This window comes from Elaeis guineensis, chromosome 5 (genome assembly GCF_000442705.2).
Source record: "Elaeis guineensis isolate ETL-2024a chromosome 5, EG11, whole genome shotgun sequence".
Lineage (NCBI taxonomy): Eukaryota > Viridiplantae > Streptophyta > Magnoliopsida > Arecales > Arecaceae > Elaeis > Elaeis guineensis.
Window position 1 is genome coordinate 108,107,849 of NC_025997.2, and position 13,738 is coordinate 108,121,586.

At 39.7% G+C, this 13,738-nt stretch overlaps 1 pseudogene; it reads left to right on the forward strand.

Annotated features, from left to right (window-relative positions):
* Positions 1–1,526: 1,526 nt before the first annotated feature.
* LOC114914236 (MDIS1-interacting receptor like kinase 2-like) lies at positions 1,527–13,738 on the forward strand (annotated as a pseudogene).

The following is a 13,738-nucleotide window of genomic DNA, read 5'->3' on the forward strand; positions in this document are numbered from 1 at the left end:
ACACCACCTCCCTAGATCTTTTCAGTACCATGCGATGCAGCAGGAAGAAAGAAGAAACAAAACAAAAAAAAACAATCAAAATACGTGGATCAGCCACAAAAGGGCTCGCCTCCACGGGGCATGCAAACTTCACTATAAAAAAGAAATTTTACAAGAGGAGACCTCACCCTCAACCCTTGTACACCCAATTCTCTCTCACTAGAAGTTCTCCTCACAAAAGCTCTCCCTCTCTTGAAGACCCCCCCTGAACCCCTGAAGTGCCTGGCGACCGCTGTCCAGGAGCCTCCTGCTCCTTCTCTCTCAGCACTCTCGCCTCTCTCTCTCTTCTCGGGTTCGTACGGGGCTGTACGGCGAGAAACCCGAACCACACACTCTGTTCTCTGTGTACAGGGTCTTTTATAACCTTAATCACGACTTAGATCATGATTAAGACTCCTTAATCAACCCAAATCACGTCCCAGACCGTCGGATTAAGATCGGGAGCCACCCATGCCGTCGGATCGTACTCCAATCCACGGAATAGTGCCGTGGACCGCGAGAAACGCGTGGGAAACGCCCACGCGGTCCACAGGCCCCAATGTGGACCGGGGCAAAGGGGCCAGCAGGCCGCTGGGTCTGGGCCGGCCCGCGCGCGCGGGCCTCCGTGCGCCCGCCTGGGCCGCGCGCCCGGCTGGGCCGCGGGCGCCCCGCGCGGGCCTGGGTCGCGCGTCCCGTGTGGGCCTGGGTCACGCGTCCCGCGCGCCGCGGCCTGCGGCCGCGCCGCTGCCGCCCGCCGTCGGTTGCCGGCGGTCCTCAGCCGTCTCGAATGTCGTGCCGATTTCAAAAGCTCGTATCTCCTCCATCCGAGTTCCGTTTCGGGTGATCTTGGTCTCGTTGGATTCCGTTTTTCACCGCGAACCTCGTTGTGGGCTCAATGTGGGCTGAATCTCGAGGCGTCAAATCCTAACAGAAAGGTTCCCATTTTTTATCACTTACCCATGTGGGCCTGCTCCGAAAACTCCTTGGAAGTGTGGGTGGAGACTTCAGGATGTCAATGGTTGCTGGTATTCATAGTCTAGGAAGGAAAAGAGAAAGCAATGAGCAGCATAGTAGTCTGTCTTCCAATTGCAGCCAGCTGGTCTATCTTGCAATTGGAATTTTAGGTGGTGGTGGTGGAAACATAGGAACCAGACTAACCGAGTCAACAAGGGATTCCTAGTCTATCCAATTGGAGCTAGCTATTGGTCTATCTTCCAACTTGAATTTTAGGTGATGATGGTCGAGACATGCGTAAGGCCCAAGACTAACTGGGTCAGTGAGAAATTTCTGGTCTAGAAAGGAAAAAGGAAAAGTGATGGGTAGCATGGTAGTCTGTCTTCCACCTGGAACCAACTATTGGTCGATCTTCCATTTGGAATTTTAAGTGATTTTTGAAGGCCAAGGACCAAGACATACTAAACAGGTCAACAAGGACTTGGTCTACAAAAAGTTCTCTCAAAACAAATGCAAGACTCTGATGTGTGAGATTCAATCCATCCACCACCCCCATGGACAGAAGCACGTTGCTTCCCTTCCTCCAATGGCTTTTGTGCTTAACTACAATCCACTTGGTTTTATCCTCCGAGACGGCGACAGCAGCTACTGGTCCGGTTTCAGTGAATTCAGAAGCAGAAGCCCTCCTCCAGTGGGGAAAACTCCTCTCCTTACCTTGAGACCATCGCAGTAACAACCCATGCAAATGGACTGGTATTACATGCAATCGTGCCAAAAGTGTGACCGGAATAAGTTTACAAGAGTTTCAATTTCAACTCAACGGCACCCTTGGCAACCTCAACTTCTCCTCCCTTCCTAATCTTACCAATCTCAATCTTAGTGATAATTACCAGTATGGAAGCATTCCTACAAGCATAGGTAGTCTCTCCAATCTTGCATACCTTGATTTGTCAGACAATCAGCTTTCGAGCTCCATTCTTTTAGAAATAGGAAATCTTTCTTCTCTAAATCATCTAAGTTAGTCTAGTAACAGCCTCACTGGTGTGATTCCTCCGCAAATCGGTTGTAATATCCGACCCATTTGGGCCTTGGACCAGACCCAAAATCTGAGAAGCCCAAATCCCACAAAAAAAAAATTTGAAGAAGACTCTTTATGGGAGTCTTCTTCCTCCCGACCGGCTCCTAATCAGAGTCGGAAAACCCCCGGGGAGGAGTCAAACTCCTTCCCCTCCGGCCTTATTTAAGGAGGAGATCTTTCCTCTCCTCCTCCCATCAAGAAATTGAGGGCAAAACGATAAGGATCGTCGAAGTTTTCTTGCGGAAGCCCTTCATTGTGCTCGCCCCAAATTCTCACCGGAGATGCCACCGGAGCTCGGGTAAGACTCCGACCTTTCTTCCTCTCCCTCTTTCCTTTCTCCCCATGGCTTTAAACCCTCAATGGCCGTCAGGCTCATCGAAAAATCCATGAAAAGCTGAACCTCTGTTTTGCTCTGTTCGGCCGGACCCTTTCCTCCTCTTTTTTAGCCACCAACGCTGCCGTTTGCAATATCTCACCTATAGGATAAGATCCTCATCTCTCTATCCCTCTTCTTCGAGAGGTTTTGACCACCGGCAACCGGCCAATGATCGAAAAATTAGAGAGAAAGGGGCGGTACCCTATTTTTCCTATTGTTTCTTAATTTCTCGCCAGCCGAACCTCGCCGCCGGCCTTCCTTACTCTGTCGCTGTTGACCAGACGCCACCGCCTCTCGTAGGAGCCGAGCCACCGAGCACCCCTCGGTCCGTCCTCTGTTCGGTCGGGAAAAGAAAGAAGAAGAAGAAAAGAAAAGGAAAAAGAAAAAGAAAAAGAAAAAAAAGAGAAAAGAAAAAGAAAAAAGAGAGAGAAAAAAAATAAAAATAAATAGAAAAAAAAAGGAAAGAGAGAATTTTCTCTCTCTCTTTCCTCTCTCCTCTCTCTACCTTTCTCTCTCCAATTTCTCTCTCTAAATTTTCTCTCTACTTTTTCTCTAGATTTTCTCTCTTTAGGGTCTTTATCTCTCTCTGATTTTATCACGGATCCTAGTACAAACTTGAGATGAAAATAAGATGACTTGAAATTGCTTCGAAATTCATGCAGTAGATTAGATTTCAGTCTAATCCTTATTCAAAATTTATAACATCGATCATATGGTTAATTCATATTGAGTCACCCTAATATAACCGCTGATGATCTCGATCATGATTACTTTATCTGAAGGATACGAAGATTCTCTCTCCACTTTCTCTCTCTACTTTCTCTCTCTAAAATTTTTTCTCTTCATAGATTTTCTCTCTCTAAAAGTCTTGTGGATCAGTGGAGGATTCAGATACTTAAATAAATCTCAATTTTGGTTAATCCTAGGAGAGATCCTGGATTTGTATTATTAGGATTGTTTATCCGTAATTTCTCCATATATGATTTTTATATTTAATTCTGATCATGTAGAGATGTAATTGTTATACAAGAAGATATGGAGCAAAATATCTTAATTTTGGATTCATAGATTGAGGAGCTCATCGAATTCTACTTTTAGATCAGTCATCAATAAAGGTAAGAATCCCTGTGCATGATCACCATTATATATGCTATTTTATCGTAGATCTTGCATCATTGATTTTGCATCGTTGGATTTGAGATCGATAAATTACTATATTCAAGATATCATCATTTGCTTATATGATTTTTGAGCATGAGTATGTTATGTCAATATATATATATCAGTGATTGATGGCATGATTATATGGATATGATATATTTATTTTAATCACACTGCAAATTGAAATTGATTAAAGAAGTCAAAGTATTATAAATCCATAAAAATAAAAAAAAAAAGAGATATGGTTTAGACTGATCTTGTCATGTGAAACAGCCTGCCATGAGTTTATACTTAGGACAGCCCGCCAGGAGCTTATGCTTGGGACAGCCCCCACTGGCTTATACATAGATCGCAGACCAGGAGCTCATGCTTGGGACAGTCTGTCAGAAGCTTATGCCTGAGACAGCCTCCCATGGACTTTCGTACGTGGGACAGCCAGTCAGGAGCTCATCCTGGAACAGTCTTGAAAGGATTTTGAGTAAAAATTTGTTCGGATGGTGACTGAGGTATAGACTTGGTTAGTCCAAAATCAGAAATAAAAAGATTAAAGATCATGTGATAATGAAAAGAGAAATAAAAGATAAGACATGAAATAATTGTTGTACAAAAGTATTTCACCTATTAACATATGATGATACATCTCTTTTGACAAGATAGATAATTTATAGATATTTACAATATTCTGGATATTGAACATGAGATTTTATGTTTTATTACTTATTCTTATTTTTAAATTATATTATTATATTGGTATAATATGAGAATTCTTATTGGGTTGTAAAGCTCAACCCCACCATTTTTCTTTTTCTTCTCAGAGTTACAGGATGCTCATGGTTGGCTATGGTATGGATTTGCGAGTGAGCGGATGCATAGATAGAGTGTCATGATATCCGATCAGATGATTGAAAGAATTTCAATGATAATTATGCAAGTTTTATTAGTTATTATTGAAATTAGATATTATGGATGTTGAGATTGTAATAAAATATTTTTGGCCTTGCATATTCTTTAGGACTTGCTCTAAAGAGTGTGCGGCCATCACATATCCGATCCAGATATTGAGTTCGGGACGTGACATTGGCCTTCCTTCAATCACTTGACCTATCAGTGAATTCCTTGATTGGGTCAGTACCTCAAGAGCTGGCATTAATGCAAAAACTTATAGAAGTATACTTGAGCACAAACAATCTAGCTAGTGTGATTCCTACAAATATTGGTAGTCTCTCCAATCTTACATACCTCGATTTGTTAGACAATCAGCTTACTAGATCCATTCCCTTAGAAATAGGAAATCTTTCTTCTCTGAACTCTCTAAGCTTATCTAGTAATAGTCTCACAGGTGTGATTCCTCCCTCAATAGGCAAATTGGCCTTCTTTCAATCAGTTAACCTATCAATGAATTCCCTGATTGGGCAGATACCTCAAGAGCTGGCGTTAATGCAAGAACTGGTAGAAGTATGCTTCAGCGCAAACAATCTAACTGGTGTTATTCCTACAAACATTGATAATCTCTCCAATCTTGCATACCTAATCAATTTGTCAGACAATCAGCTTTCGAGATCCATTCCTTTAGAAATAGGAAATCTTTCTTCTCTAAACCATTTTAGCTTATCTGGTAATAGTCTCACTGGTGTGATTCCTCCCTCACTAGGTAAATTGGCCTTCCTTCAATCACTTGACCTATCAATGAATTCCTTGACTGGACTGATGCTTCAAAAGTTGGCGCTAATGCAGGAACTTACAGAAGTATACTTGAGCACAAACAATCTGATTGGTGTGATTCCTACAAACATTAGTAGTCTCTCCAATCTTATATATCTCAATTTGTCAGACAATCAGCTTTAGAGATCAATTCCTTTAGAAATAGGAAATCTTTCTTCTCTAAAAAATCTAAGCTTATCTAGTAATAGGATCACTGGTATGATTCCTCCCTCATTAGGTAATTTGTTCTTTCTTCACTCACTTGAACTATTTGAAAATGATCTCACTGGTGTGATTCCTCACTCAATAGGCAATTTGGATGCCCTTCAGTCACTTGAACTATTTGGAAATGATCTCACTTGTGTGATTCCTCCATCAATAAGCAATTTGGCCTCCCTTGAGTCAATTGACGTATCATCGAATTCCTTGATTGGGCCGATACCCCAAGAGATGGCATTAATGCAGAAACTTACGGAAGTATACTTGAGCATGAATTTTCTGAATGGGGGGATACCCATCAAATTATTCAGTTCCCAGGTGAACATTCTGCTCCTCTCCTACAACAACCTCTCAGGCACTCTACCATTCATATATCTTTATTTCCACGTGACATAGATTTTGATCTATCATACAATAACTTAGAGATTCCACCTAGCTGGGCCAAATTTTATGGGTTGGAAGGAATTCTTCGTGGGAACAAATGTTGCATCCATGACACTGAACAGCACACGAAAGATAACGCGCATGGAAGGCACAAAATTCTCATCTTTATTATGGTTCCTGCTCTTATATTGTCATTTATTATTGTGATCATGTGTAAATGTAAATGTTCATCTAGTCAGCAGAAAGAGAAGGAAACGGCCAAAGATAACATTGAAATGAGAAATTCAAATATATTCTCCATTTTGAACTTTGAGGGTTAGATTGTGTTTGAAGACATCATAGAAGCCACAGAGAAACATATGTTGTGTTGGAATTGGTGGAAGTGGGAGTGTCTACAAAGCGGAGTTACCTACACGTCAAGTGGAGGCAATAAAGAAAATTCATTCACCTGAAAATGAAGAACTTCCCCATGACACAACCTTCATAAATGAAACATGGGTGATGACCGAAATCCGGCACCGCAACATTGTGAAATTTTATGGATTCTGTCTACACAGCAGATTCATATTTCTAGCGTGCGAATACATGGAAAATGGAAGCTTAAGGGATATCTTATTCAATCACCGAAGAGCCATGGAGTTGGACCGGGAAAGGAGGGTGCGGACAATTAAAGATGTCGCTAGCGCGCTTAGTTACTTGCATCATGATTGCTCCCCACCAATAGTGTTATAGCCCAAAATCCAAGCCCAATCCAGCAAGACCCAAGCCCAGAAAAAAAAAAAAAACAAACAGAGGAAACAAATCGGGAAGAAGACTCCCGATAGGAGTCTTCTTCTCCGACGAGATCCGGACGAAACGGGAATCCTAGGACCTCTCGGAGTCCTAGGGTCCTCTATAAGAAGACCTCCCCTTTTCCTAGAAACCCAACATCGGCCCCCTTTCTCTCTCTTTCTCTCTGTTTTTTCCGATCGGAGCCGCGGACACCGTTTTGATTCTCGCGGTGATTGCCCGCCGACGAGGTCACCGGAAGTCGAGGTGAGTTTCCCTCCTCTTCCTCTCTTCTTTTCCCTTCCTCCCGTGCATTTGTGCGCAGCTGCCGGCGACGGGAGTCGCCGATTTTCGGTAGGAAAAGAGACCTCTGTTTCGGTCTCTTTTCCTTTGGATTTTCCAGCGCCGGCGATCGCAATCGACCGCCGGCCATGCTCCTCCGTAATCGAGGGAGTAGCCCCCCTCTGCCGCCGGCCTCCGCCGCGGCGGCCGTGGCCTGAACGGCCCGGCACAAGGAGGGGACTGTCGTCCCCTGTTCGGCCTGGAAGGAGCCCGAGAGAAGAAGAAGAAAAGAAAAGAAAAGAAAAGAAAAAGGAAAGAAAAAGAAAAAAAAGAAAAGAAAAAGAAGAAAAAGAGAAAAGAAAAGAAAAGAAAAAAAAAAAAATATATATATATATATATATAAATAAATAAATAAATAAATAAATAATAAAAAAATATATAAAAATAAATAAATGAGAGAGAGTTTCTCTCTCTTCTTTCAGTCTAAACCCTTACTTTCTCTCTCTAAAATTGGACTTTCTCTCTCTAGAATTTTCTCTCTCTAGATTGTTTCTCTCTCTTGATGGATTTCTCTCTCTCTAGAGTTATTCCTCCAGGATTAGCGTAGTGGAAGGCTTCATCTGATGATTTTGATCGAGTTTAGGGAAAGTCTGATTTTAAGTGAGGTTTTGATTTGGGATTTGTTTAGATTGAATTTTGAATTAAAATTAAAAATATAATTTTGGATAATAGGCACGGAAGAATCTCCTAGAAGTTAGTCGATCTGTTCATTCAGTGCTCCGTGAAAGGTAAGTAATGAATCATCTTCTCGAGATATTTCATATTTATTCTGAAAATAAATAATTATTCTCTGAAATTATGCATGAATTATGAATTATGCTTTGAAAAAAAAGTACTTTTGAAATATTATGGTACGTCGATTATGCACATGATCAGTGAAAAATTATGATATATTATGATACAAAGTGTTTTGATACAGAGTGGATTTATGCTCTTAACCTAACTATGTTTCAGTATGCCCCGCCAATGGAGATTATACGTTGGTACTCAGTGGACCCTGCCAGTGGGAGTTGTGCGCTGGTCTTTGTGGACCCTGCCAGTGGGGGTTGTACGCTGGTATTCTGTGGACCTCGCCAATGGGGGTTAAACGTTGGTCATAGTCGAGGCTGTTGAGTTACGAGTACTTTGAATCGAATCAGATTTATGATTATATTATATGTGAATATTTGAAAATATTGAATTTGCATTAAATCAGCATGAAATATATTTCTATATTTATTTACAATATTATTCTTGAAAATTAGATAATATCTGAAATATCTAGTTGAGATATTTGTTACTTACTGGGCTGTCTAGCTCATTACCTTTCTTTTTATTTTTCAGATTCAGATAATTAATTTCGAGCATGGGAAGAAATATTGGGACAGAGCTTTTAGAGGCGAGATTTAGCATTGTCAACTTCATTGAACTTAGATCTATTATTTTATTATTTTAGTAAAATTTTATTGGATGTAAGATATTTGATTTAATTACTTGAATTAAAGTTGAATAATAATTATTTGAATTTATTCCGCTGTGATGCATTGATATCGTGATGAGATGCCTTGCATGCTTATGGAGAGAGTTCTTCATAAGTATGCGGCGGTTGCCATGATCCTCGATTCACAATCTCGGATCGGGGACGTGATAATTAATATGGTATCAGAGTATAAGTGGATAAATTATGACACATAGAATTTGACATAGTATGAGTGTAGGTGGGTAAACATTAGGAATATTGGGACGTTAAAGTATGAGCATCATAATAAATCTATCCTAACAAATAGATAAATGAATCTAATAAGGTTTTACTACTACAAGGTTATCATGCCTCCCCGTAGAATGACAAGAACTACTCAAGGAATTGCAAGAGAGACATCACAACCACGGGATGGTAGCACTCCCCATCTGATCAGTGGCACCCCTCAGGAAGAGGGAGTTGTAGATCCTAATGGGAGTACTTCGAGAGCATGTCAGGAACCAGATATGGCTCAGTTAATGCAGACCCTAATCAGGATGGTATAAGCGCAACAACAAATACAACAGCAAATACTTGAATAACAGCAGATACAATGAGATACACAACAACATCAGCATCCACCACCACAACATGGAGAGCAACCAGTACAACGGAACAACATTTCAGAATTTAAAAAGCTTGCTCCTCCAGCTTTCAAGGAGACTACTGAACCTTTGGAGGCTGATAACTGGATAATGGAGATGGAGAAGGCCTTCGCTGTCCAAGAGTGTCTTGATGAAGAAAAGATTTGATATGCAGCTTATTTACTACAAGGAGAAGCATACAACTGGTGTCAGCGACTACAGCGCAAGCATGAACAAGATGGCGAAATACTTACCTGGGAAAGATTTCGGGTTGCATTCTACGATCAATATTTTCCTCGGAGTATAAAGATCCAGAAAGAGTAAGAGTTTATTTATTTGAAGCAAAAGGGTATGAGTGTGACTGAATATGAAGCAAAATTTACAGAGTTAGCAAAATTTGCTCCGAGATTAGTGGATGGTGAGCAAGAACATGTTCATAAGTTTGAGATGGGACTGAGAACTGAGATTCGAAAACAAGTGGTTCCATATGAATTGACAACTTATGCAGATGTGGTAAACAAAGCACTGATAATTGAAAGAAAAGTCAATGAAGAACGCATGGAAAGAGAAAGAAAGCAAAGAAAGAGAGCAAAATCAAATGATACACAAGAGCAGAATAATAAAAACATCAAAAGATCAGCTAAGGGAGCAATAGATAATAAGACTCAACAGATTGATGGTGAGCAGTGCTCCAGATGTGGCAAAAATCATGCAGACAAAGATTGCTATTGGAATACAGATGCTTGTTTCAAATGTGGTCAGATGGATCATAAAATTGCTAGCTGCCCGCTAAATACTGAAAATCAAGTTGGCCAAAGAACTTATGAAGGACAACATAAGGGTGGTGGACAGATTTCTAAAATCCAGAGAAGAGTTTATGCGCTTACTCAACAGAATCCACAGGCTTCCAATACACTAGTGAGAGGTATGAAAAATTTCGAGGACGAAATTTTTTTTTAGGGGTGAAGAATGTTATAGCCCAAAACCCAAGCCCAATCCAGCAAGCCCCAAGCCCAGGAAAAAAAAAATAGAGGAAACAAATCGGGAAGAAGGGAGTCTTCTTCTCGGCCGAGATCCGGACGAAATGGGAATCCTAGGACCTCTCGAAGTCCTAGGGTCCTCTATAAGAAGACCTCCCCTTTTCCTAGAAACCCAACATCGGCCCCCTTTCTCTCTCTTTCTCCCTGTTTTTTCGATCGGAGCCGCGGACACCGTTTTGATTCTCGCCGTGATTGCCCGCCGACGAGGTCACCGGAGGTCGAGGTGAGTTTTCCTCCTCTTCCTCTCTTCTTTTCCCTTCCTCCCGTGCATTTGTGCGCGGCTGCCGGTGACGGGAGTCACCGATTTTCGATCAGAAAAGAGACCTCTGTTTCGGTCTCTTTTCCCTTGGATTTTCCGACGCCGACGATCGCAATCGACCGCCGGCCATGCTCCTCCGTAATCGGGGGAGTGGCCCTCCTCTGCCGCCGGCCTCCGCCGTGGCGGCCGCGGCCTGAACAGCCCGGCACAAGGAGGGGACTGTCGTCCCCTGTTCGGCCTGGAAGGAGCCCGAGAGAAGAAGAAGAAAAGAAAAGAAAAGAAAAGAAAAGAAAAAGGAAAGAAAAAGAAAAAAAAAGAAAAGAAAAAGAAGAAAAAGAGAAAAGAAAAGAAAAGAAAATATATATATATATATTTTTATATATATATATATAAATAAATAAATAAATAAATAATAATAAAAAATAATAAAAAAAATATAAAAATAAATAAATGAGAGAGAGTTTCTCTCTCTTCTTTCAGTCTGAACCCTTACTTTCTCTCTTTGGAATTGGACTTTCTCTCTCTACTTTCTCTCTCTAAAATTTTCTCTCTCTAGATTGTTTCTCTCTCTTGATGGATTTCTCTCTCTCTAGAGTTATTCCTCCAGGATTAGCATAGTGGAAGGCTTCATCTGATGATTTTGATCGAGTTTAGGGAAAGTCTGATTTTAAATGAGGTTTTGATTTGGGATTTGTTTAGATTGAATTTTGAATTAAAATTAAAAATATAATTTTGGATAATAGGCACGGAAGAATCTCCTAGAAGTTAGTCGATCTGTTCATTCAGTGCTCCGTGAAAGGTAAGTAATGAATCATCTTCTCGAGATATTTCATATTTATTCTGAAAATAAATAATTATTCTCTAAAATTATGCATGAATTATGAATTATGCTTTGAAAAAAAAGTACTTTTGAAATATTATGGTACGTCGATTATGCACATGATCAGTGAAAAATTATGATATATTATGATACAAAGTGTTTTGATACAGAGTGGATTTATACTCTCAACCTAACTATGTTTCAGTGGGCCCCGCCAATGGAGATTATACGTTGGTACTCAGTGGATCCTACCAGTGGGAGTTGTGCGCTGGTGTTTGTGGACCCTGCCAGTGGGGGTTGTGCACTGGTATTCTGTGGACCTCGCCAATGGGGGTTAAACGTTGGTCATAGTCGAGGCTGTTGAGTTACGAGTGCTTTGAATCGAATCGGATTTATGATTATATTATATGTGAATATTTAAAAATATTGGATTTGCATTAAATCAGCATGAAATATATTTCTATATTTATTTGTAATATTGTTCTTGAAAATTAGATAATATCTGAAATATCTAGTTGAGATATTTGTTACTTACTGGGCTGTCTAGCTCATTACCTTTCTTTCTATTTTTCAGATTCAGATAATTAATTTCGAGCGTAGGAAGAAATATTGGGACAGAGCTTTTAGAGGCGAGATTTAGCATTGTCAACTTCATTGAACTTAGATCTATTGTTTTATTGTTTTAGTAAAATTTTATTGGATATAAAACATTTGATTTAATTATTTGAATTAAAGTTGAATAATAATTATTTGAATTTATTCTGCTGTGATGCATTGATATCGTGATGAGATGCCTTGCATGCTTATGGAGAGAGTTCTTCATAAGTATGCGGCGGTTGCCATAATCCTTGATTCACAATCTCGGATCGGGGGCGTGACAAATAGTTTATCGAGACATATCGAGCAACAATATCTTGTTTGATTCAGAATTACGGACTTGTATCTCTGATTTTGGTGCTGCAAAACTCTTGAATCTTGATTCTTCTAACCGGACAGCTTTTGTAGGCACATGCGGATATGCTGCTCCAGGTACAGCCTAACAATTTGGTTTATTATCAACATCTTTTTCTTTTCTGTTTTGTTTCTTTTGTTGTCGATAGTATGTTTTTCTGTTGTTCTTATTGCCAAGTGCTTCAGCTGCTCAAGGTGTGAAAGAGTATTCTAGTATAATAATGAGTTTATCTCTTGACCATCGCTCAATTGTAACCTAGGATCTCAAGCTTTAGCTCATCCAGAAAGGATGAATTTAGGGATTGCTCCATTTTAATCAACTCAAGATTGCTATCTGTTCCTCCAAAAAAAAAAAAAAAAGCAGAACTATAATCTCATGTCTTCCATAATAAATGGTCAGTAGATACCCTTGAGGGAATTGTTTGTTGGTTCTCTAAAAATTTACATGTAGAAATATTTATTTACATGATTACAATTTTATGCTTTCAACAATTAGAAGCTAAATTCGTTAAAAGTCGATCACAAAATTATGTAGAACAAGTAGCCTGGATTATTTGAAGAAGATGGAGCCAACCAAATTGCAAGTCATTTCATGTGCCTGGGGCCAATAAGCCAAGGTTCAGAAAAACAACCATAACTTTCAAATTATAAGTCAAATTTTAGTGATCTAGGACAGGATGGAAAGCTTATGACCAGATGGCCAAAAGTTATGAAGCAGTCAAAAGCTAATTCTATCATTTTCCTATCATTTTTGGTCGACAAGTCTTATCTTTTATATTTTAGGGGATATTTAAGAGATATAGTTCGAGTGTTAGGCGTGTTTATGTTTATTTACTTTGTCCTATTCTAAGTCACTTTGCTATTTTTGGTAATTTAGGACTGGAGTCTTATGAATATATTGGATGAAAACATTTAACATGCAACTCATAGAAGAATAAATTTGCTAACTTGAAGATTTCTTTTCATGTATCATTAGAGCATACAATTTTTTCTAATGACTAGACTCCCGAAAAATCCCACTTATTTATAGACAATCAAAAATACATTTTACTAAGAGGGACATCTTTTCATAAGAGAACTTTTTCATTAAGACATTTTATTAGGAGCCATGTTCTTCTTCCTTGTTCTGGAGATAATGATGTTTGTCTCTTTTCATAACATGCTTTTGCTGTGACATAAAAGAAAAGAGCAGGAGTTCACTACATTTTTTTTTTTCATGCAGTGCTTGCTTACACAATGAAGGTAACAGAAAGTTGTGATGTTTATAGTTTTGGGGTGGTAGCACTTGAAGTATTAATGGGAAGACATCTTGGAGACCTCATTTTATCATTATCAATGTCTGTTGACCAGAATACATTGGTAAAAAATGTGTTGGACCAGCGTCTCTCATGTCCCCCTTCTATTTTGGAGATGAAGGAAATATGCAATATAGTTGCAGTGGCACTTTCTTGCATACATTGGGATCCAAAATATAGACCGACAATGCAATATGTAACCCAAAGGTTGTCAAAATCTTGTCTACCTTCATTTGAGCTGGGTGACAGAATTAATTACGCTATTCCGATTGAAGAATCTTAAAATGTAA